The sequence below is a fragment of the Hordeum vulgare genome, chromosome 4H (genome assembly GCF_904849725.1).
Source record: "Hordeum vulgare subsp. vulgare chromosome 4H, MorexV3_pseudomolecules_assembly, whole genome shotgun sequence".
Classification (NCBI taxonomy): Eukaryota; Viridiplantae; Streptophyta; class Magnoliopsida; order Poales; family Poaceae; genus Hordeum; species Hordeum vulgare.
Genome location: NC_058521.1, coordinates 591,956,671 through 591,984,039, shown reverse-complemented (window position 1 = coordinate 591,984,039; position 27,369 = coordinate 591,956,671).

Here is a 27,369-nt window from a genome sequence, read left to right as displayed (position 1 = left end):
CCGTGGAAAAGTCGTCTCAAATCAGCCCCAATACCTCCGTATATATAGGTGGGAGGGAGGGGACCTTGCCTTGGGGCTCAAGGAGCCCCAAGGGGGTCGGCCGAGTCCAAGGGGGGAAGGCTCCCCCCCCAAACCGAGTTGGACTTGGTTTGGTGGGTGGGAGTCCTTCCCTTCCTTCCCACCTCCCCTTTTATTTTCTTTCTCTTTGATTTTCCTTTGTATGGCGCATAGGGCCCTTTTGGGCTGTCCCACCAGCCCACTAAGGGCTGGTGCGCCACCCTCATGGCCTATGGGCTTCCCCGGGGTGGGTTGCCCCCCCCGGTGAACTCCCGGAACCCATTCGTCATTCCCGGTACATTCCCGGTAACTCCGAAAACCTTCCGGTAATCAAATGAGGTCATCCTATATATCAATCTTCGTTTCCGGACTATTCCGGAAACCCTCGTGACGTCCGTGATCTCATCCGGAACTCCGAACAACATTCGGTAACCAACCATATAACTCAAATATGCATAAAACAACATCGAACCTTAAGTGTGCAGACCCTGCGGGTTCGAGAACTATGTAGACATGACCCGAGAGACTCCTCGGTCAATATCCAATAGCGGGACCTGGATGCCCATATTGGATCCTACATATTCTACGAAGATCTTATCGTTTGAACCTCAGTGCCAAGGATTCATATAATCCCGTATGTCATTCCCTTTTTCCTTCGGTATGTTACTTGCCCGAGATTCGATCGTCAGTATCCGTATACCTATTTCAATCTCGTTTACCGGCAAGTCTCTTTACTCGTCCCGTAATACAAGATCCCGCAACTTACACTAAGTCACATTGCTTGCAAGGCTTGTGTGTGATGTTGTATTACCGAGTGGGCCCCGAGATACCTCTCCGTCACACGGAGTGACAAATCCCAGTCTTGATCCATACTAACTCAACTAACACCTTCGGAGATACCTGTAGAGCATCTTTATAGTCACCCAGTTACGTTGCGACGTTTGATACACACAAAGCATTCCTTCCGGTGTCAGTGAGTTATATGATCTCATGGTCATAGGAATAAATACTTGACACGCGGAAAACAGTAGCAACAAAATGACACGATCAACATGCTACGTCTATTAGTTTGGGTCCAGTCCATCACGTGATTCTCCTAATGACGTAATCCAGTTATCAAGCAACAACACCTTGTTCATAATCAGAAGACACTAACCATCTTTGATCAACTGGCTAGCCAACTAGAGGCTTGCTAGGGACGGTGTTTTGTCTATGTATCCACACATGTAAATGAGTCTTCATTCAATACAATTATAGCATGGATAATAAACGATTATCTTGATACAGGAATAATAATAATAACTATATTTATTATTGCCTCTAGGGCATAATTCCAACAGTCTCCCACTTGCACTAGAGTCAATAATCTAGCCCTCACATCATCATGTGAATTACATTGTAATAAATCTAACACCCATACAGTTCTGGTGTTGATCATGCTTTGGCCGTGGAAGAGGTTTAGTCAGCGGGTCTGCTACATTCAGATCCGTGTGCACTTTGCATATATTTACGTCCTCTCCCTCGACGTAGTCGCGGATGAGGTTGAAGCGTCGTTTGATGTGTCTGGTCTTCTTGTGAAACCGTGGTTCCTTTGCTAAGGCAATGGCACCTGTGTTGTCACAGAACAGGGTTATTGGATTCAGTGCGCTTGGCACCACTCCAAGATCCGTCATGAACTGCTTCATCCAGACACCCTCCTTGGCCGCCTCCGAGGCAGCCATGTACTCCGCTTCACATGTAGAATCTGCTACGACGCTTTGCTTGGAACTGCACCAGCTTACCGCATCACCATTAAGAATAAATATGTATCCGGTTTGCGACTTAGAGTCGTCCGGATCTGTGTCAAAGCTTGCATCGACGTAACCTTTTACGGCGAGCTCTTCGTCACCTCCACACACGAGAAACATCTCCTTAGTCCTTTTCAGGTACTTCAGGATATTCTTGACCGCTGTCTAGTGATCCACTCCTGGATTACTCTGGAATCTACCTGCCATACTTATGGTCAGGCTAACATCTGGTCTAGTGCACAGCATCGCATACATGATAGAACCTATGGCTGAAGCATAGGGGACGGAGCGCATATGCTCTCTATCTTCATCAGTTGCTGGGCACTGAGTCTTACTCAATATCGTACCTTGTAGAACTGGCAAGAACCCCTTCTTGGACTGTTCCATTTTGAACCTTTTCAAAACTTTATCAAGGTATGTGCTTTGTGAAAGTCCTATCAGGCATTTTGATCTATCCCTATAGATCTTAATGCCTAGAATGTAAGCAGCTTCTCCTAGGTCCTTCATAGAGAAACTTTTATTCAAGTAATCCTTTATGTTCTTCAAAAACTCCACGTTATTTCCAATCAGCAATATGTCATCCACATATAATATTAGAAACGCCACAGAGCTCCCACTCACTTTCTTGTAAATACAAGATTCTCCAACTACTTGTATAAACCCAAATGCTTTGATCACCTCATCAAAACGTTTGTTCCAACTCCGAGATGCTTGCACCAGTCCATAAATGGATCGCTGGAGCTTGCACACCTTGTCAGCATTTTTAGGATCGACAAAACCTTCGGGTTGTATCATATACAACTCTTCCTTAAGGAAACCGTTAAGGAACGCCGTTTTGACATCCATCTGCCAGATCTCATAATCGAAAAATGCAGCTATTGCTAACATGATTCTGACGGACTTAAGCATCGCTACGGGTAAGAAAGTCTCATCGTAGCCAACTCCTTGAACTTGTGAAAAACCCTTTGCCACAAGTCGAGCTTTATAAACGGTCACATTGCCGTCAGCGTCCGTCTTCCTCTTAAAGATCCATTTGTTCTGAATAGCCTTGCGGCCCTCAGGTAGTACCTCCAAAGTCCACACTTTGTTCTCATACATGCATCCTATCTCGGACTTCATGGCTTCTAGCCATTTGTTGGAATTTGGGCCCACCATTGCTTCTTCATAATTTGCAGGTTCATTGTTGTCTAACAACATGATTGATAAGACGGGATTTCCATACCACTCTGGAGCAGCACGTGGTCTCGTCGACCTGCGTGGTTCGACAGAAACTTGAACTGGAGTTTCATGATCATCATCATTAACTTCCTCCTCAACCGGCGTCGCAACGATAGAGGTTTCCCCTTGCTCTGCGCCACCATCCAGAGCGATGAGAGGTTCGACAACCTCGTCAAGTTCTATCTTCCTCCCACTCAATTCTCTCGAGAGAAACTCCTTCTCGAGAAAAGCTCCATTTTTAGCAACAAACACTTTGCCCTCGGATTTGAGATAGAAGGTGTACCCAACTGTCTCTTTTGGGTAACCTATGAAGACGCACCTTTCCGCTTTGGGTTCCAGCTTTTCAGGCTGAAGCTTTTTGACATAAGCATCACATCCCCAAACTTTAAGAAACGACAACTTTGGCCTTTTGCCATACCACAGTTCGTATGGTGTCATCTCTACGGATTTTGATGGTGCCCTATTTAAAATGAACGCAGCTGTTTCTAATGCATAACCCCAAAATGATAACGACAAATCAGTAAGAGACATCATAGATCGCACCATCTCTAATAGAGTACGATTACGACGTTCGGACACACCATTACGCTGTGGTGTTCTAGGCGGTGTTAACTGTGAAACAATTCCACATTGTCTTAAGTGAGTACCAAACTCGAAACTCAGATATTCACCCCCACGATCAGACCGTAGGAACTTGATCTTCTTGTTACGATGATTTTCCACTTCACTCTGAAATTGCTTGAACTTTTCAAATGTTTCAGACTTGTGCTTCATCAAGTAGACATAACCATATCTACTCAAATCGTCAGTGAAGGTGAGAAAATAACGATATCCGCCGCATGCCTCCACGCTCATCGGACCACACACATCGGTATGTATGATTTCCAACAAGTCACTTGCACGCTCCATTGTTCCGGAGAATGGAGTCTTAGTCATCTTGCCCATGAGGCATGGTTCGCACGTGTCAAGTGAATCAAAGTCAAGTGACTCCAAAAGTCCATCAGCATGGAGTTTCTTCATGCGCTTTACACCAATATGACCTAAGCAGCAGTGCCACAAAAATATGGCGCTATCATTGTTAACTCTAACTCTTTTGGTCTCAATGTTATGTATATGCGTATCGCTATCAAGATTCAATATGAACAATCCTCTCACATTAGGTGCATGACCATAAAAGATGTTACTCATAGAAATAGAACAACCATTATTCTCTGACTTAAAAGAGTAACCGTCTCGCAATAAACAAGATCCAGATATAATGTTCATGCTCAACGCAGGCACTAAATAACAATGATTTAAGTTCATCACTAATCCTGATGGTAACTGAAGTGACACTGTGCCGACGGCGATTGCATCAACCTTGGAACCATTTCCTACGCGCATCGTCACTTCATCTTTCGCCAGCCTTCGTCTATTCCGCAGTTCCTGTTTCGAGTTGCAAATATGAGCAACAGAACCGGTATCGAATACCGAGGCACTACTACGAGAGCCGGTTAAATACACATCAATAACATGTATATCAAATATACCTGATTTTTCTTTGGCCGCCTTCTTATCTGCCAGATACTTGGGGCAATTGCGCTTCCAGTGACCCATACCCTTGCAATAGTAACACTCCGTTTCAGGCTTAGGTCCAGCTTTGGGTTTCTTCGTCGGATTGGCAACAGGCTTGCCGCTCTTCTTCGAATTGCCCTTCTTGCCTTTGCCGTTTCTCTTGAAACTAATGGTCTTATTCACCATCAACACTTGATGCTCTTTACGGAGTTCAGACTCTGCGACTTTCAGCATCGCAAACAACTCGCCGGGAGACTTGTTCATCCCTTGCATGTTGTAGTTCAACACAAAGCCTTTATAGCTTGGCGGCAGTGATTGAAGGATTCTGTCAGTGATAGCCTCTTGCGGGAGTTCAATCCCAAGCTCAGCTAGACGGTTTGAGTACCCAGACATTTTGAGCACATGTTCACTGACAGATGAGTTTTCCTCCATCTTGCAAGCATAGAATTTATCGGAGGTCTCATACCTCTCGATCCAGGCGTTCTTCTGAAAGATAAACTTCAACTCCTGGAACATCTCAAATGCTCCATGACGCTCGAAGCGACGTTGAAGTCCCGGTTCTAAGCCACACAAGACTGCACGTTGAACTATTGAGTAGTCCTCCTTACGTGCTAACCAAGCGTTCTTAACATCCTAATCGGCCGTAGCGGGTGGTTCATCTCCTAGCGCAGCATTAAGGACATAATCCTTCTTCCCAGCTTGTAAGATTAGCTTAAGATTACGAGCCCAGTCTACAAAGTTGCTTCCATCATCTTTCAACTTAGCTTTTTCTAGGAACGTATTAAAATTCAGGATGACTGTCGCGTGAGCCATGATCTACAACACAAATATATTCAAAGTGGACTTAGACTATGTTCAAGATAATTAGAGTTTAACTTAATCAAATTATTCGCTAAACTCCCACTCAAAAAGTACATCTCTCTAGTCATTTGAGTGGTTCATGATCCACTTACACCAGCTCAAGTCCGATCATCACGTGAGTTGAGTATAGTTTCAGTGGTAAGCATCCCTATGCTAATCATATCATCTATACGATTCATGATCAACCTTTCGGTCTCATGTGTTCCGAGGCCATGTCTGCACATGCTAGGCTCGTCAAGCTTAACCCGAGTGTTCCGCGTGTGCAACTGTTTTGCACCCGTTGTATGTGAACGTTAAGTCTATCACACCCGATCATCACGTGGTGTCTCGAAACGATGAACTGTAGCAACGGTGCATAGTCGGGGAGAACACAATTTCGTCTTGAAATTTTAGTGAGAGATCACCTCATAATGCTACCGTCGTTCTAAGCAAAATAAGGTGCATAAAAGGATTAACATCACATGCAATTCATAAGTGACATGATATGGCCATCATCACGTGCTTCTTGATCTTCATCACCAAAGCACCGGCACGATCTTCTTGTCACCGGCGCCACGCCATGATCTCCATCAACGTGTTGCCATCGGGGTTGTCGTGCTACTCATGCTATTACTACTAAAGCTACATCCTAGCAAAATAGTAAACGCATCTGCAAGCACAAACGTTAGTATAAAGACAACCCTATGGCTCCTGCCGGTTGCCGTACCATCGACGTGCAAGTCGATATTTCTATTGCAACATGATCATCTCATACATCCAATATATCACATCACATCGTTGGCCATATCACATCACAAGCATACCCTGCAAAAACAAGTTAGACGTCCTCTAATTTTGTTGTTGCATGTTTTACGTGGTGACCAAGGGTATCTAGTAGGATCGCATCTTACTTACGCAAACACCACAACGGAGATATATGAGTTGCTATTTAACCTCATCCAAGGACCTCCTCAGTCAAATCCGATTCAACTAAAGTTGGAGAAACCGACACTTGCCAGTCATCTTTGAGCAACGGAGTTACTCGTAACGATGAAACCAGTCTCTCGTAAGCGTACGAGTAATGTCGGTCCAAGCCGCTTCAATCCAACAATACCGCGGAATCAAGAAAAGACTAAGGAGGGCAGCAAAACGCACATCACCGCCCACAAAAACTTTTGTGTTCTACTCGAGAAGACATCTACGCATGAACCTAGCTCATGATGCCACTGTTGGGTAATGTCGCATGGGAAACAAAAAATTTCCTACGCGCACGAAGACCTATCATGGTGATGCCCATCTACGAGAGGGGATGAGTGATCTACGTACCCTTGTAGACCATACAGCAGAAGCGTTAGAGAACGCAGTTGATGTAGTGGAACGTCCTCACGTCCCTCGATCCGCCCCGCGAACAATCCCGCGATCAGTCCCACGATCTAGTACCGAACGGACGGCACCTCCGCGTTCAGCACACGTACAGCTCGACGATGATCTCGGCCTTCTTGATCCAGCAAGAGAGACGGAGAGGTAGAAGAGTTCTCCAGCAGCGTGACGGCGCTCCGGAGGTTGGTGATGACCTTGTCTCAGCAGGGCTCCGCCCGAGCTCCGCAAAAACGCGATCTAGAGGAAAAACCGTGGAGGTATGTGGTCGGGCTGCCGTGGAAAAGTCATCTCAAATCAGCCCCAATACCTCCGTATATATAGGTGGGAGGGAGGGGACCTTGCCTTGGGGCTCAAGGAGCCCCAAGGGGGTCGGCCGAGTCCAAGGGGGGAAGGCTCCCCCCCAAACCGACTTGGACTTGGTTTGGTGGGTGGGAGTCCTTCCCTTCCTTCCCACCTCCCCTTTTTTTTTCTTTCTCTTTGATTTTCCTTTGTATGGCGCATAGGGCCCTTTTGGGCTGTCCCACCAGCCCACTAAGGGCTGGTGCGCCACCCTCATGGCCTATGGGCTTCCCCGGGGTGGGTTGCCCCCCCGGTGAACTCCCGGAACCCATTCGTCATTCCCGGTACATTTCCGGTAACTCCGAAAACCTTCCGGTAATCAAATGAGGTCATCCTATATATCAATCTTCGTTTCCGGACTATTCCGGAAACCCTCGTGACGTCTGTGATCTCATTCGGGACTCCGAACAACATTCGGTAACCAACCATATAACTCAAATACGCATAAAACAACGTCGAACCTTAAGTGTGCGGACCCTGCGGGTTCGAGAACTATGTAGACATGACCCGAGAGACTCCTCGGTCAATATCCAATAGCGGGACCTGGATGCCCATATTGGATCCTACATATTCTACGAAGATCTTATAGTTTGAACCTCAGTGCCAAGGATTCATATAATCCCGTATGTCATTCCCTTTGTCCTTCGGTATGTTACTTGCCCGAGATTCGATCGTCAGTATCCGTATACCTATTTCAATCTCGTTTACCGGCAAGTCTCTTTACTCGTCCCGTAGTACAAGATCCCGCAACTTACACTAAGTCACATTGCTTGCAAGGCTTGTGTGTGATGTTGTATTACCGAGTGGGCCCCGAGATACCTCTCCGTCACACGGAGTGACATATCCCAGTCTTGATCCATACTAACTCAACTAACACCTTCGGAGATACCTGTAGAGCATCTTTATAGTCACCCAGTTACGTTGCGACGTTTGATACACACAAAGCATTCCTTCCGGTGTCAGTAAGTTATATGATCTCATGGTCATAGGAATAAATACTTGACACGCGGAAAACAGTAGCAACAAAATGACACGATCAACATGCTACGTCTATTAGTTTGGGTCCAGTCCATCACGTGATTCTCCTAATGACGTGATCCAGTTATCAAGCAACAACACCTTGTTCATAATCAGAAGACACTGACCATCTTTGATCAACTGGCTAGCCAACTAGAGGCTTGCTAGGGACGGTGTTTTGTCTATGTATCCACACATGTAAATGAGTCTTCATTCAATACAATTATAGCATGGATAATAAACGATTATCTTGATACAGGAATTATAATAATAACTATATTTATTATTGCCTCTAGGGCATAATTCCAACAGATCAGAGGGTATTCCATCAACATGCTGCACCACATAGACACCCACACCAGGACTAGAGTGATGGATGTGATAGTTGAGACAATCAGGAGGACAACTGCTGATCATAAGAGATCATGTGGATATGCTCTGTGCATTCATATGCTCATCAATGCCAAGATTGGGAAGCATGCATATTAAATTGATTGTCCACACCTGCCACTTCGGCCAGAGTTCGAAGATAATGAAGTTGTGATGGACCCCAGCCATCCCAAGTCAGCTACAACTCGTCAGCAAGTAGAGGCAGAAGCAGAGGTAAAGGCATCCAAAGAAACTCCAACATCACAACTGAGATATAGAGAAGAGCAGATGTTGTTTCTTGTCAGCACCATCCAAGGTATGGAGAAGAATATATCTGAAATTTTGCTAAATCAGAAGAGCCTTGAGAGGATTGTGGAGACTAAGTTCCATGACCTGGATGTCAAAGTGACAGAGTTGGCTACCACTATTGAGAAGCTCAAGCATGAAGTTGATGCAGTGCATACACCTCACTCTAGCAGTGATGATGATGATTAGTCTCTTCCTACGACTACTCAGTTCAGGACTCACATTAGGTCTGCAGCTATGCTAGTGCTAGAAGCAAGACCAACTTCATCAGCTCAAGCATCATCACCTTTAGCTCCTTCAGGACCACGAGCTCCTGCACCTCTAGTGTCAACACGTCCACCTTAGAGGACATCCACTGAAGCCTTCACCAACACTCTCCTATCGACTCCATCAACTGTTACCGGAGGACATCGAGCCTAGAGCGACGTTTAGTTCTAGATCTTTGAACTTTTTGGTAACTTGTGACCAAAGGGGGAGAAGTGTATAGATCATTAGGGCTTCGAGAAAAAGGGAGTGTTGCTTTTTGAGTGTTGCTTTTTATTGCTCTCTTTTGTTTGACAAATTTTTGGTCTTTTGGATGACTTAAACTTTTGTCTTTGATCAAATACTTTGATTCTTGATGCAACTATGTTATACCTTTGAGCTATCTACATGATGATCACTCACGCATTGTTTGGTGTTATGTGCATTACTATTCATTCATATCTTTTGTGCGCACCACCAAGATGTATGTGACATGGAAGAGTGACCCATGATCCTAATCGATTGTGCATTTGCATTCAAAGGCAAATTTAAAATAATGCACAAATTTAGGGGGAGCTCTTGCTTTTCAGATACTTCTCAAAGTGAATATGCTAAACATTGATTATATGTTTTATTGAAGCATTGATCTATATGTTGTCATCAATTACCAAAAAGGGGGAGATTGAAAGCACAATTGCTCCCTAAGGTGGTTTTGGAAATTAATAACAACATATGTATCATTGAACTAATGATTCTATTCAAGTATATTCCAGAAAAGTTGAAAGATGCATTGGCTAAAGGATTGTCAGGAGAAGCCCCTTGATACAAGGAAAGGAATAGAATTTGCCAAGCTTCAAGCAAGAGGACTCTACATTTTATATTTGTGAGAAATCACTTTTGAGTCCATAGGAAAGCCAATACTATTAAAAGGGGGTGAGGTATCTATGATGAATTGATTGCTCAAGTGCTTAGAGATATCCACCAAAAATATTCAGTCAATTCTCTCAAAAAATCTCTGTCCAAAGCCAATACCTAAAAAAATTGGTACCACCAAGAATTCCATTTCGTCCCTACCGGTTTTTCCAGAGACACAACCTTTGCCAAACCCTAGAATCTCGGTACCACCAACTTTCACTTCGGTGCAATAGAAATCTAGTGACCAACTTTCTGGTCTGTCGATTTCAAGGATCGGAATTTCCGAGTTTTGAAATCGGTCTCACCGAGATTTGGAAACTACCTAGGTCACCATATCGGTACCACCAAGATTCATATATCGGTCTCATCGAGAATTAGAAAGTTGCCGCATTTTGTGTGAATCGGTGCCACTGAGATTCACTTCGGTTTCACTTAGTTGGGCAATAGTGTTGTAACGGTTGGATTTCGGGAGATGCCTATATATACCCTTCAACCACCTCACATTCGCATAGGAAGCCTTTAGAACACACATACACACACACACACTTGCTATATCCATTTTTCTAAGAGAGAGCCACCTACTCATGTGTTGAGATCAAGATATTCCAATCCATCCATTTGAAACTTGATCTCTAGCCTCCCAAGTTGCTGTCCACCCAATCAATATATTCTACCCATGCCAAATCTATGAGATGGTGATTGCGTGTTGAGGAGACTATCTTTTGAAGCACAAGAGCAAGGAGTTCATCATTCTACCACATCTATTACCTTTCGGAGGATGGTGCCTCCTAGATTGGTTAGGTGTTGCTTGGGAGCCTCCTCCTTCGTGTTTTGGAATTGAACCAAGAAGTTTGTAAGGGCAAGGAGATCGCCTACTTCATGAAGATCTACCCTGAGTGAGGCTAGTACTGTGTGGACGTAAGCCATGGTGGAATAGACAAGACTGCTTTTTTGTGAACCCCTTGTGGGTGGAGCCCTCCATGGACTCTTGCAGCCGTTACCCTCCATGGCATCCACGAGCTCCGTGCCATCGTCCTCGACCTCTCCATCGAGCTAAGCAGCACGGGACGCTCGCCATCCCCACCAGCGACATCGTCTTCAACCTGGGGTGTCAGTGATCCCCCTCGACGATTAGTGGTGCATATGGCTTCTCCAACCTCGCCGTTTCCTCCTTGAGAACCTACCTGAGCTCCGGGACCTCCCAGCCCTCTTATTTCTGTCGTTTGTGGGTCGTAGAATAGTCGACCGCCTACCTGAGCCCCGCTGACCGCTATGGCCGACGAGCTCTTCCCAGACGAGCTCCCCGACCCTCTGGCGCCTCCGGTAGTGCTCTTAGTACCAGGTAGATGTTGCCTAGCTGCTTGATGACCCACTAGTATAGGGGATCAATCGTAGTCCTTTCGATAAGTAAGAGTGTCGAACCCAACAAGGAGAAGAAGGCTTTGATAAACGGTTTTCAGCAAGGTAATAACTGCAAGCACTGAAAGTAGCGGTAGCAAGTGATGGTGTAGTAAGGTGAAACGTAGCAAGCGAAAAGTAACAAGTAACAAGTAGTAGCAAAGGTGCAGCAAAGTGGCCCAATCCCTTTTGTAGCAAGGGACAAGCCTGAACAAAGTCTTATAAGAAGAAAAACACTCCCGAGGATACACGGGAATTTCTGTCATGCTAGTTTCATCATGTTCATATGATTCACGTTCGTTACTTTCATAGTTTGATATGTGGGTGGACCGGCGCTTGGATACTGCCCTTACTTGGACAAGCATCCCACTTATGATTAACCCCTCTCGCAAGCATCTGCAACTACGAAAGAAGAATTAAGACAACGTCTAACCATAGCATTAAACTAGTGGATCCAAATCAGCCCCTTATGAAGCAACGCATAGACTGGGGTTTAAGCTTCTGTCACTCTAGCAACCCATCATCTACTTACTACTCCCCAATGCCTTCGTCTAGGCCCAAATATGGTGAAGTGTTATGTAGTCGACGTTCACATAACACCACTAGAGGAAAAGACAACATACAACATATCAAAATGCCGAACGAATACCAAATTCACATGACTATTATCAGCATGACTTATCCCATGTCCTCAGGAACAAAAGTAACTACTCACAAAGCATAATCATAATCATGATCAGAGGTGTAACGAGTAGCATCAAGGATCTGAACATAAACTCTTCTACCAAGTAATCCAACTAGCATCAACTACGAAGAGTAATCAACACTACTAGCAACCTTACAAGTACCAATCGGAGTCGCGAGACGGAGATTGGTTACAAGAGATGAACTAGGGTTTGGAGAGGAGATGGTGCTGATGAAGATGTTGATGGAGATGAATCCCCTCCGACGAGAGGAGTGTTGGTGATGACGATGGCGACGATTTCACCCTCCGGGAGGGAAGTTTCCCCGACAGGATCGTCCTGCCGGAGCTCTAGATTGGTTCTGCTCAAGTTTCGCCTCGTGGCGGCGGAGAATACACGAAAAAGATCCACCCTGATTTTTTCTCGGACGAAACCCTTCATATAGCAAAAGAGGGGGGGGGGGGCAGTGGGCCACCAAGGTGCCCACAAGCCCTGTTGCCGCGGCCAGGGGGTAGGCCGCGGCAACCAGGCTTGTGGGCCCCTCGCAGCTCCCCTCTGGCACTTCTTTCGCCCAATATTTTTTATATATTCCCAAAAAATTCCACGTTGATTTTCAGGGCATTTGGAGTTGCGCAGAATAGAGGACTCAGACTTGCTCCTTTGCCAGTCCATAATTCCAGCTGCAAAATAAGAGAGAAAAGGCATAAGTATGGTACCACAAATTATAATAACAGTCCATAAAGAGATAAATATCAACATGAAAGCATGATGCAAAATGGACGTATCAACTCCACCAAGCTTAGACCTCGCTTGTCCTCAAGCGAAGACCAAGACCCATAACATGTCCACATGTTTAGGGATGAAGGTGTCGATAAAACATAATACGGACATGAGGGCATCATGATCACACATAGAACAACAATACATCATAGAGATTCTTATGGGAAAGTAACAATTCCTTCAAAAAGCAAAGTATGAAATAAAAACCTTACCGAGAAGTAGCCAACAACAGTCCATAGTCATTGAAGCAATTGCAATTTATCATATCATCAGAAAGAGTCAAATAAGAGCTTGTAAAGCAAATCCACATACTCAATCATCTCTTTTGTTTTCCACAATTGTTACAACTCACGGGATACTCATGGTATCAAAGTTTCAGTTGGACACAGAGAAAGATAGGGGCTTATAATTTTGCCTCCCAACCATTTACCTCAAGGGTAAAGTCAACAATAATAAAGCATAAGTACTCAACTCCAAGTTGATATATGAATATAGATCTTTCCCAAGCATATGATGTTCACCAAGAAAAAAGGCTAAATAAGGAATTGGTGAAGATCACCATGACTCTTACAAGGGCAAAAAGTAAAGGTACAAGATAGGCCCTTCGCAGAAGGAAGCAGAGGTTGTCATGGGCTTTTGAGGTTTGGATGCGTGTCCTCTTTGTGCGGAGGAGCGTCACTTTATATTGCCCCCTGTGATAAAGAACTTCATTATGCAGTCTGTCGCTTTTATGTCTTCCTCATCACAGGTTCGTATAAAGCTTATTTTCCACACACTAATAGATCATACATATTAGAGAGCAATTTTTATTGCTTGCACCGATGACAACTTACTTGAGGGATCTTATTCAATCCATAGGTAGGTATGGTGGACACTCATGGAAAAACTGGGTTGAAGGTTTATGGATGCACAAGTAGTATCTCTACTTGGTGCGGGAGTTTTGACTAATATGAGGTGGAAGCAATCGTCACATGCTAAGGGATCTCTAATCATATAACATTGTTTGGAACTAAGCAAACACAATTCATTATGTTGTCTTCCTTGTCCAACATCTACTTCTAAGCATGTAATAGTTTGGTGAGTGCTCACAATTATAGAAAGTGTCTAAGATGATATATTTATATGTGAACCTCTCTTTCCTTATTACTTCTTATTAGTTGCAACAATGACTGAGGTCTATGTTGGTATATTCTCAACAAGTTTCAATCATCATACTTGTTATATGTGAAGCTATCACTTTCCATAAGATCATCTCATGATCTTTCATGCTATCGTTCTTTTCATACTTTTGATCACGACACAAAACAAAGCCCTTGAGTAAGATACTCTTTATTATATAGCTCGCAAGCTCGAATACATTGGGGGAGACACCAGGCAAAAGACTCAAACCAAACACTAAAGACTTAATCCACTAAGATAAGAAATAAAAACTGAAAAGGAAAGAACTAAAACAAAGGTAAAAGCAAAAGATATGAAGGTGATACAATAGCAGGGCATCTCCCCCGAGCTTGGGATAAGCCAAGGGAGTTGCCCATACCAATGCTTAGTTGTCTTCCTTTGGTGGTGATGGTGATGGAGTCTTTGCCTTTGATTCCAAGAGAGCTATCAATCTTTGATTTATATCTTGGAGATCTCCGACATGGTTTTCTAGCAAAACAACTTCACGAGAAAGGGAAATATTGCGAGCACGAGTTGTTTCACAAAACCTCAAGAGTTCAATCAAGGATGGAGACAGCATGTGGAGGAAGGGTTGGAGAAAATCCACTCCTTCAACGTCTTCAATGTTGAACATAGGTTGAACTTCCTCCCTAGCTTGGGTTTTCTCCTTAGCTTTGTCCCTGGCTTCCGTGACTTCTACTCTTTTCAGATCAGCATCTACTTCTTCATGAACTTGAGGGAGATTATTCTCCCCAACAGATTCCTGAGACATCTTTGCTCTAAATCTGCGGCAGACAACACGCTCGAAACGAAAACAGAGGAAAACTGCGCGATACGGAGATCAAAACCCTCAGGCGTATATATAATGATTTTTTGGACTAGAAGGAGTGCTCCGCAAGAAAACGGAGTCCGGGAGGCACACGAGGTGCCCACAAGCCCTGTTGCCGCGGCCAGGGGGGAGGTCGCGACAACCAAGCTTGTGGCCGCCTCGTGCGCTCTCCCGACTGCTTTTTATTTTTCTAATTTTCCATAAATTCCAAAAGAGAGAAAATTTCCTATTGGAAAAGTTTCGGAGTCCAATTACTTACAGAAACACATACCTCTTCGTTTTCAGGGTCTGAAACAGGCTGATAAACATCCCTTATGTACTCCTTTGGAGTTATGATATTGATGATATTGGTCTCAACATTTATGGGAGTACCAGAGATATAATGCTTGATTCTTTGCCCATTTACCACTCCAGGAAAATTACCTTCCATGTTATTGATTTTGATGGCACCGAAACGATATACTTCCTCGACAAGTAGGGACCTTCCCATTTAGAGAGAAGCTTGCCTGTGAAGAATCTTAAGCGAGAATTGTATAGCAGGACATAATTACCTACATTGAACTCTCATTTTTGTATTCTTTTATCGTGCCATCTCTTAAGTTTTTCCTTGAACAACTTGGCATTCTCATATGCCTGGGCCCTCCATTCATCTAATGAGCTGATATCAAACAACCGCTTCTCACCGGCAAGTTTGAAATCGAAGTTGAGCTCTTTGATTGCCCAATAAGCTTTGTGTTCCACCTCAAGAGGTAAATGACAGGCCTTACCGTAAACCATTTTATACGGCGACATGCCCATGGGATTCTTATAAGCAGTCCTATAAGCCCATAGTGCATCGTCAAGTTTACTAGACCAATTCTTTCGAGATCTATTGACGGTCTTTTGTAAGATCAATTTGATCTCCCTATTACTCAACTCCACTTGAACACTAGACTGAGGATGATAAGGAGATGCAACTCTATGGTTGACATCATACTTAGCGAGAATCTTGCGGAAAACACCATGAATGAAGTGTGAACCGCCATCAGTCATCAGATATCTAGGGACTCCAAATCTTGGGAAAATGACTTCTTTAAGCATCTTAATAGAGGTGTGGTGATCAGCATTTCTAGTGGGGTTAGCTTCTACCCACTTAGTTAGGTAATCCACAGCAACTAAGATGTGAGTATACCCATTGGAACTCGGGAAAGGTCTCATATAATCAAAGCCCCAGACATCAAATGGTTCAATGACAAGTGAATAGTTCATAGGCATTTCCTGACGCTTACTGATGTTCCCGATTCTTTGGCATTCGTCACAAGACAAGACAAACTTACGGGCATCCTTGAAGAGAGTGGGCCAATAGAAACCTGATTGCAATACCTTATGAGCAGTTCTGTCTCCAGCATGGTGTCCTCCTTAGGCTTCGGAATGACACTTCTGCAGGATCTGTCCTTGTTCATGTTTAGGAACACAACGTCTAATAACACCATCTACTCCTTCCTTATAAAGGTGAGGATCATCCCAAAAGTAGTGTCTCAAATCAAAGAAGAATTTCTTCTTTTGCTGGTAGGTGAAACTTGGTGGTATGTATTTGGCTACAATATAGTTTGCGTAATCAGCATACTACGGTGCACTATGTGAAGTGCGGATGACATTCAGTTGCTCATCAGGAAAGCTGTCATCAATAGGTCGTGGGTCATCAAGGACATTCTCTAGCCTAGACAAGTTATCTGCTACACGGTTATCAGCACCCTTTCGGTCAACAACGTGCAAATCAAATTCCTGTAGCAGGAGAACCCATCTGATTAGCCTAGGCTTAGCGTCCTTCTTCTCCATAAGGTACTTAATAGCAGCATGATCAGAGTGAATAGTGACTTTGGAGTCAACTATATAAGATCTGAACTTTTCACATGCAAACACGACTGCTAAAAACTCCTTCTCCGTAGTGGCATAGTTACTTTGGGCACTGTCTAGAGTTTTACTAGCGTAGTGAATGACATTCAACTTCTTGTCAACTATTTGTCCTAGAACAACACCAACAGCATAATCACTAGCATTGCACATGATTTCAAAGGGCAAGTTCCAATCAGGTGGTTGAACAATAGGTGCGGTTATCAAGGCCTTCTTAAGTATTTCGAAAGCTTCCTCACAATCCTCATCAAAAACAAAAGGAACATCCTTCTGCAAGAGGTTGGTAAGAGGCCTAGAAATCTTAGAGAAGTCTTTAATGAACCTTCTATAGAAACCAACATGACCTAGGAAACTTCGTATACCTCTGATATCTGTGGGGCAAGGCATTTTCTCAATTGCATCAACCTTAGCCTTATCAACTTCAATGCCTTTCTCAGAGATTTTGTGTCCTAAGACGATGCCTTCATTAACCATGAAGTGGCACTTCTCCCAGTTCAAGACGAGGTTGGTATCTTTGCATCTTTGTAAGACTCGATCAAGGTTGCTGAGGCAATCGTCAAAGGAAGAACCGTAAATGGAGAAATCATCCATGAAAACCTCAACAATCTTTTCACAAAAGTCAGAGAATATTGCCATCATACACCTTTGGAAGGTGGCAGGTGCATTGCATAAGACAAAAGGCATACGTCTATAAGCAAAGGTACCGAAGGGGCAGGTGAAAGTGGTTTTCTCCTGATCAGATTGTGCAACAGGTATTTGCGAGAAACCTGAATAACCGTCTAGAAAGCAGAAGTGTGTGTGTTTAGATAGTCTTTCTAGCATTTGGTCGATTAATGACAAAGGATAATGGTCTTTCCTGGTTGCCTTGTTCAGTTTCCGGAAGTCTATCACCATCCTATAGCCAGTAATAATCCTTTGTGGGATTAGTTCATTCTTATCATTAGGAACGACGGTGATACCTCCCTTCTTAGGTACGCAATGTACTGGACTTACACAATCACTATGAGCAACAGGATAAATGATTCCTGCTTCCAGAAGCTTTAATATTTCTTTTCTCACGACCTCTTTCATCCTCGGATTTAATCTCCGTTGATGATCAGCAACTGGCTTAGAATCAGGATCGGTTTTAATCCTGTGCTGACATAGAGTGGGACTAATACCCTTAAGATCATCAAGAGTATATCCAATAGCAGCACGGTGCTTCCTCAAAGTTTTTAATAACTTCTTCTCTTCGTGATTCGAGAGGTGAGCACTAATTATAACAAGATATATCGCCTTCACATCAAGATAGGCATACTTAAGAGTATCTAGTAGCTGTTTTAGCTCGAACACAGGATCACCCTTTGGTGGGGGAGGATCCCCAAGCAGTTCAATAGGCAGATTATTCTTGAGAATAGGATATTGTTCTAAAACAATTTTATCTATCTCATCTCTTTCATCCATATGCATATCATTTTCATGCTCAAGCAGATATTGCTCTAAAGGATCGGTAGGAGGTACGGCAATAGAGGCAAGAGCAACGATTTCATCCCTACCAGATGACTCTTTTTCATGAGGTTGTCTTCCAAACTTGGAGAAGTTAAATTCATGAGACACACCCTCGAAACTAACAGTGACGGTCTGTTTAACACAATCAATATGAGCATTGACAATGTTGAGAAAGGGTCTACCAAATATGATGGGACAAAAGCTATCTTGTGCAGTAGCAAGGATGAGGAAATCAGTAGGATACTTCGTCTTACCACGCAGGACTTCTACACCTCTCACAATTCCCACACGGTAGATAGTGTCTCTATTAGCTAGCGTAATAGTGACATCAATGGGTTCTAACTCAGCAGGTGCAATCTCATCTTTGATTTCATCATATAGGGACCGGGGTATTGCACTAACACTAGCACCCATATCACATAAACCATGATAACAGTGATCTCCTATCTTGACAGAAACAACGGGCAAGCCAACTACAGGTCCGTATTTGTCTTTCGCGTGAGGTTTAGCAATTCTAGCGGAGTCCTCACAGAATTTGATAAAATGCCCGTCTATGTCTTCGGCTAAGAGATCTTTGATAATAGCAACACTAGGTTCAACTCTAATTTCCTCAGGGTGTGTGATGTCAGCTGTACTTCCCCTTGCAACGGCGCCAGAAATAGTCGTGTCGACGGCACCAGGAGTCCTTCAGTTGCGGCTACGCCTTAAGGGACTTCCTAGGCAAGTATGCAAAGGATTTCCCCCGTGGCCTTGGAGCCTTGCGTTGGTGTTCCCTCGAAGCGGAAAGGGTGATGTAGCACAGCGGTGGTAAGTATTTCCCTCAGTTTGAGAACCAAGGTATCAATCCGGCGGAGGAGTATCTCAAGATCTTGCACAAACACAAAAGCTTGCTCCCAACGCTATGAAGGGGTTGTCAATCCCTTATAGATTGTTTTCCAAGTGAGAACTGAAAGCAACAAAGTAACAAAGCAAAGTAAAAGCGGAGGTGTAAACGATGGATGTGAATAGACCCGGGGGCCGTAGTGTTTACTAGTGGCTTCTCTCATGAAAGCAAGTAGACGGTGGGCGAACAAATTACTGTCGAGCAATTGATAGAACCGCGCAAAGCCGTGATGATATCTATGCAATGATTATATCTATAGGCATCATGTCCAAAACAAGTAGACCGATACTTTCTGCATCTACTACTGTTACTCCACACTTCGACCGCTATCCAGCATGCATCTAGTGTATTAAGTCCATAAGAACAGAGTAACGCCTTAAGCAAGATGACATGATGTAGAGGGATAATCTCAAACCAATGATAAAAACCCCATCTTTTTACCCTTGATGGCAACTACTTGATGTGTGCCTTGCTGCCCCTACTGTCACTGGGAAAGGTCACCACATGGTAGAACCCAAAACCAAGCACTTCTCCCATTGGAAGAATCATAGATCTAGTTGGCCAAACAAAACCCAAGACTCGGAGAGACTTACAAGGATATCAAATCATGCATATAAGAAATCAGCAAAGACTCAAATATATATCATAGATAATCTGATCACAAATCCACAATTCATCGGATCTCGACAAACACACCGCCAAAGGAGATTACATCGGATAGATCTCCATGAAGATCATGGAGAACTTTGTATTGAAGATCCAAGAGAGAGAAGAAGCCATCTAGCTACTGACTACGGACCCGTAGGTCTGAAGTGAACTACTCACGAGTCATTGGAGGGGCGATGATGGTGATGAAGAAGCCCTCCAACTCCAAAGTCCCCTCCGGCAGGGCACCGGGAAGGGTCTCCAGATGAGATCTCGCGGAAACGGAAGCTTGCGGCGGCGGAAAAGTATTTTCGAGGCTCCCCTGATTTTTTGCGGAATATTTGGGAATTTATAGGCCAAAGACCTAGGTCAGGGGGCGTCCAGGGAGGCGACAAGCCTGCCCACCGCCGCCTTCCCCTGGTGGCGGAGTGGGGGCTTGTGGGCTCCCTGGAGCCCACCTGGCCTGGCCCAAAGGCCCCCTGATCTTCTTCCGTTTGGGAAAAAATCATTTCGGGGTTTTTCTTCCGTTTGGACTCCGTTCCGAAATCAAATCTGAAAAGAGTCAAAAACACGGAAAAAACAGGAACTCGCACTTGGCATAGAATTAATAAGTTAGTCCCAAAAAGATATAAAAGGTACATAAAACAACCAAAGAAGACAAGATAACAGCGTGAAACCATCAAAAATTATAGATATGTTTGAGACGTATCAGGGTGCAAGTGGTCTAATGTAACCCCTACGTATCACAGTTGGAGCTTTAGAATAATCCTGTTTCCTAGCAGGTAAGGTGGTTTATGAGCGTAGGCACAAGGAACAATAGGATCACTAAAGGCAATGACTTTCTCTTCAACTAGGTTGGGTTTAACTATGTTGACTTCTACAGGCGGATGATACTTAAACCACTTCTCTTTGGGAATATCAACATGAGCAGCAAAAGATTCACATAGAGAAGCTACTATCTCAGAGACAAGTCCATACTTAGCGCTAAAATCGCTAAAAGTGTTTGTTTCAACAAAAGATTTAACACAATCAAACTGGAAATTCATACCTCACTCCTTATCTTCTTCAAGCTCCCAATCTTCAGAGTTACGTTTGATTCTTTCCAATAAATTCCACTTGTGGTCAATATCCTTCTTCATAAAAGAACCGGTACAAGAAGTGTCAAGCATGGTACGATCTTCATGAGAAAGCCGAGCATAAAAGTTTTGAGTGATAATTTCTCTCGAGAGCTCATGATTGGGGCATGAATATAGCATTTATTTAAGCCTCCCCCAAGCTTGAGCTATGTTTTCCGCGTCACGAGGCCAAAAGTTATAAATATAATTCCGATCACGATGTACTAAATGCATAGGATAAAACTTTTGATGAAATTCTAATTTCAACCGATTGTAGTCCCATGATCCAGTATCATCACATAGCCTATACCATGTCAACGCCTTATCCTTCAAAGATAAAGGAAAGACTTTCTTATTTACCTCATCCTCGAGCAAACCTGCAAGCTTAAATAAACCACAAACTTCATCTACATAGATCAGATGCAAGTCTAGATGTGATGATCCATCTCCTGTAAAAGGATTAGACAGCAGTTTCTCAAGCATACCCGAAGGAATTTCATAAAAGATATTTTCAGTAGGTACCTCAGGTTGAGGAGCAACCCCTCATGCTTCTATTCGTGGTGAAGATACCCCGAACAACTTCCTCAAAGGAACAGTCTCCATAGTGACAAGTGACAATAAATTTCAGCACAGTATATAAATGTATCCTTACCAAATTCCACTTACCAAAGGCGCTTCTCTCCCCGGCAACGGCGCCAGAAAAGAGTCTTGATGACTCACAAGTATAGGGGATCAATCGTAGTCCTTTCAATAAGTAAGAGTGTCGAACCCAACGAGGAGAAGAAGGCTCCGATAAACGGTTTTCAGCAAGGTAATAACTTCAAGCACTGAAAGTAGCGGTAGCAAGTGATGGTGTAGGTGGCCTTTGTTTGGGCTATAGATAGTGATTCCTGGATTCTAGCACAGTCAAAATCGGATTTACAAACAAAGAGTCAGATTCTACCTTAGCTGTGTAGAATCAGATTTTCCAAAATGCACTAGACATGCCCGGAAGCTGGAATCAGCGAATTTGCTGATTCCCGAGCTGCCAGTTACCCCCTCTCAACTTTGGGCCAATTTCTTCCCGTTATTACGAGGCAAATGCCACCGCAACCCCAGCCCAACTCCTCCATGGACAGGTCTGGTTCGCTCGATCCCCTCTCTCGCATCACCGCCACCTTCGCCGGCCCCGTCGCCACCTTCATCGGCCCCACCGCCACCTTCGCCGGCCCCGTCACCACCTTCGTCGGCCCCATCACCGCCACCTTCGCCGGCCCCGTCGCCAGCAAGGCATGTGGATCCATTCCCCACCCTGCCCATCGCAGATCTGTCGCGCCGCCGTCCCTAGCACCTGTCCCCTCCGACCCCTTGTGCTCCAGCGCCGACAGCCCCCTTGTGCTCCAGCGCCGGCGGCCCCTTGGTCGGAGCTGCAGCTGCAGCGAGGACGGTACTGGCATTTCACAACACCCACAACTTCTAAATCTGACAAACAACATGGTAAACAAATTGTTAGATTCTGATTCTCAGGAATCCAAAGCCACAGCTGATTCTCAGGAATCCATAACAAGGTGATTCTCAGCAATCTGTAGCCCAAACAAAGGGGGCCGTAGTAAGGTGAAACGTAGCAAGCGAAAAGTAACAAGTAACAAGTAGTAGAAATGGTGCAGCAAAGTGGCCCAATCCCTTTTGTAGCAAGGGACAAGCCTGAACAAAGTCTTATAAGAAGAAAAATGCTCCCGAGGACACACGGGAATTTTTGTCATGCTAGTTTCATCATGTTCATATGATTCGCGTTCGTTACTTTGATAGTTTGATATGTGGGTGGACCGTCGCTTGGGTACTGCCCTTACTTGTACAACCATCCCACTTATGATTAACCCCTCTCGCAAGCATCCGCAACTACGAAAGAAGAATTAAGACAACGTCTAACCATAGCATTAAACTAGTGGATCCAAATCAGCCCCTTACGAAGCAATGCATAGACTGGGGTTTAAGCTTCTGTCACTCTAGCAACCCATCATCTACTTACTACTCCCCAATGCCTTCCTTTAGGCCCAAATATGGTGAAGTGTTATGTAGTAGACGTTCACATAACACCACTAGAGGAAAAGACAACATACAACATATCAAAATACCGAACGAATACCAAATTCACATGACTATTATCAGCATGACTTATCCCATGTCCTCAGGAACAAAAGTAACTACTCACAAAGCATAATCATAATCATGATCAGAGGTGTAACGAGTAGCATCAAGGATCTAAACATAAACTCTTCCACCAAGTAATCCAACTAGCATCAACTACAAAGAGTAATCAACACTACTAGCAACTTTACAAGTACCAATCGGAGTCGCAAGACGGAGATTGGTTACAAGAGATGAACTATGGTTTGGAGAGGAGATGGTGTTGATGAAGATGTTGATGGAGATGACTCCCCTCCGACGAGACGAGTGTTGGTGATGACGATGGCGACGATTTCCCCCTCTGGGAGGGAAGTTTCCCCGGCAGGATCGTCCTACCGGAGCTCTAGATTGGTTCTGCTCAAGTTCCACCTCGTGGCAGCGGAGAATCCACGAAAAAGCTCCACCCTGATTTTTTCTCGGACGAAACACTTCATATAGCAAAAGAGGGGGGGCAGTGGGCCACCAGGGTGCCCACAAACCCTGTTGCCGCTGGGAGGGGGGTAGGCCGCGGCAACCAGGCTTGTGGGCCCCTGGCAGCTCCCCTCTGGCACTTCTTTCACCCAATATTTTTTATATATTCCCAAAAAAATCCACATTGATTTTTAGGGCATTTGGAGTTGCGCAGAATAGAGGACTCAGACTTGCTCCTTTTCTAGTCCAGAATTCCAGCTGCCAGTATTCTCCCTCTTCAAATAAACCTTGCAAAATAAGAGATAAAAGGCATAAGTATGGTACCACAAAGTATAATAGCAGTCCATAAAGCGATAAATATCAACATGAAAGCATGATGCAAAATGGACGTATCACTGCTCGGTTGGGATTGAATCGAAATGTAGCAACATGCCCGTGCTAGGTGAGCTCCGACCGCTGCTAGTTTGGTCGCCGCTGCCGATTTTGGCGACCCTATGGCATCTAACCCACCTGGTAGATGCGGATGTGCATGGGCCACCTCCTGGTGATCTTCTCGCATCCAACCGTCATTGTTTGCACAACTCCGACGTAAAATCACCGCTGCTTTGGTCACCGTCGGTGAAGCTCCGGCGACGTCCGACGTGGCATGATCATTAAGTCTAATCCTAGCTAATTAGCTAACCAAATAGACACTGATTGCGGGCCCCACACTGGTTCAAAGCCCGAGTCAACTCAGGATTATCTCTGAGTCCATGACAGGATGCCCCCACCTGTCAGTGGCACTATCTTGCTCTGAGAGACTAACCAATGGTACCCACAGGTCAGGTTGGACCTGGACTAGCATATTGACCTGCTGACGCCATCCTAAGGCAATGCGGATGCAGTAATGGTTTTCTACAATAAAAATAAATCAAAATGATTTACTAATTTGAGAAAATATTTAAAACTTAGTAAATTCATAGAAAATAGTCTATAACTCGTATGAAAATAAATTGTATATGAAAAATTCAGAAAAAAACCCATGAATTTGTTTATGGCATTTTCATGCATGTTAGAGGAACTTGTGCCCTTTTTTATGACAATTCATCTAAATGGCATTTAAATAACCACATATGGAGTTTGAATTTGAACCTTTGATTCAAACTAACTTCATTTAATCTGGTTCCAAGATGCATTAGCTCAAACAACATCATATTGCCATGTTATGCTCATGCATCATAATGTTGCATTTACGTGAATTAAATGTTGTTCTTTTTCTATTACGAGTGTTTGTTCTCCCTCGGTAGTCATTGTTCCGACATTGAGATTGATGTCACCAATGCAGACTCATTGTTATCTTCAGAAGTGTCAGGCAAGCAACTCCTCCTTGAGCATACTGATATAAAGCCACCCTCTCGCTCCTGCTCTCTTTTACTGCATTAGGACAATAACGATTCAACTGTTATGTGTTCACAGCAGTTGAACCCATTCCTTTGCATGACATGTCTTTGTCATGGTAAATAGTTCAAACCACTTAGCATGAGTAGCAACTGCTTGAGCCTTGTTGTGCTTACTCATCCATGCTTGCTTACTATGCGTGCTATGCTTAGAGTCGTGTCGGGTCTGATCCATCTGGGTGATGAATCGGAATGGATGTGTTCATGTCCTATTGTGTGAGAGCTAAGTGTGTGAATCCAATTTGGTAAAGGTCGAGATGGGAGGCCATGTAGGAGTACATGGCGGTTTTCTCATCGGGGTCGTCCTTAAGAACTGAGTTATGTGTATGTTATATGATGACCCACAAGTATAGGGGATCAATCGTAGTCCTTTCGATAAGTAAGAGTGTCGAACCCAACGAGGAGCAGAAGGATCTGACAAGTGGTTTTCAGCAAGGTAAAATCTGCAGGCACTGAAATTGTCGGTAACAAGTGATTGTGTGGTGAGATGATTCGTAGCAAGCAACAAGTAACAAAAGTAGCAGCGGTGCAGCAAAGTGGCCCAATCCATTTTGTAGCAAGGGACAAGCCTGGACAATGTCTTATAGGAGGAAAAACGCTCCCGAGGACACACGGTAATTTCTGTCATGCTAGTTTTCATCATGTTCATATGATATGCGTTCGTTACTTTGATAGTTTGATATGTGGGTGGACCGGTGCTTGGGTACTTCCCTTACTTGGACAAGCATCCCACTTATGATTAACCCCTCTCGCAAGCATCCGCAACTACGAAAGAAGAATTAAGACAAAGTCTAACCATAGCATTAAACTAATGGATCCAAATCAGCCCCTTACGAAGCAACGCATAAACTAGGGTTTAAGCTTCTGTCACTCTAGCAACCCATAATCTACTTACTACTTCCCAATGCCTTCCTCTAGCCCCAAATAATGGTGAAGTGTTATGTAGTCGACGTTCACATAACACCACTAGAGGAAAAACAACATGCAACACATCAAAATACCGAATACCAAATTCACATGACTACTATTAGCATGACTTATCCCATGTCCTTAGGAACAAAAGTAACTACTCACAAAGCATAATCATATTTATGACCAGAGAGGTCATGAGTAGCATCAAGGATCTGAACATTAACTCTTCCACCAAGTAATCCAACTAGCATCAACTACAAAGAGTAATCAACACTACTAGCAACCTTACAAGTACCAATCAGAGTCGCGGGACGGAGATTGGTTACAAGTGATGAACTAGGGTTTGTAGATGAGATGGTGTTGATGAAGATGTTGATGGTGACGAGTCCCCTCTGATGAGAGGAGTGATGGTGATGACAATGGCGACGATTTCCCCCTCCGGAAGGGAAGTTTCCCCAGCAAGATCGTCCTACCAGAGCTCTAGATTGGTTCTGCTCAAATTCCGCCTCGTGGCGGCGGCGAATCCACGAACAAGCTCCTCCTTGATTTTTTTTTCTAGACGAAACTCTTCATATAGCAGTAGAGGGGGGCAGTGGGCCAGCAGGCTGCCCACAAGCCCCCTTGGCGCAGCCAGGGGGTGGCCGCGCCAAGCAGGCTTGTGGCCACTTGCTGGCGCCCCTCTGGCGCTATTCGGCCCAGTATTTTTTATAAATCCAAAAAAAATTCTCGTTGATTTTTACGGCATTTGGAGTTGCACAGAATAGGTATCTCAACTTTGCTCCTTCTCCAGGCCAGAATTCCAGCTGCCGGCATTCTCCGTCTTCATGTAAACCTTGCAAAATAAGAGAGAAAAGGCATAAGTATTGTACCGTGAAGTGAAATAACAACCCAAGAAGCGATAAATATCAACATGAAAACATGATGCAAAAATGGACGTATCAACTCCCCCAAGCTTAGACCTTGCTTGTCCTCAAGCGAAAGCCTAGCTCAACAAATATGTCCACATGTTTAGGGAGAGAGGTGTCGACAAAACAAGATACGAACATGGATGCATCATGATCATGATCAGAACATCAATACGAACATATAATCTCTCATGCTAAAGTGATAATTCCTTCACAAAGTAAAGCATGGATCAAGAACCTTACCGAGAAGTAACAACCGATAGCCTTTAGTCATTGAAGCAATTGCAATTTATCACAACATCAGAAAGAGTCAAATAAGAGCTGGTAAAGCAAATCCACATACTCAATCATTCTTTCGTTCTCTACAATTGCTACAACTCACGTGGTACTCATGAGATCAAAGTTTCAGCTGGACACGGAGAAAGATAGGGGCTTATAGTTTTGCCTCCCAACTGCTTACCTCAAGGGTAATGTCAACAATAATAGTTCATGAATACTTACTTCCAAGTTGACATATGAATATAGATCTTTCCGAAGCATATGACGTTGGCCAAGATAAAGGCGGAACAAGGAATTGGTGAAGATCACCATGACTCTTTCAGGGGCAAAAAGTAAAGGTACAAGACAGGCCCTTCGCAGAGG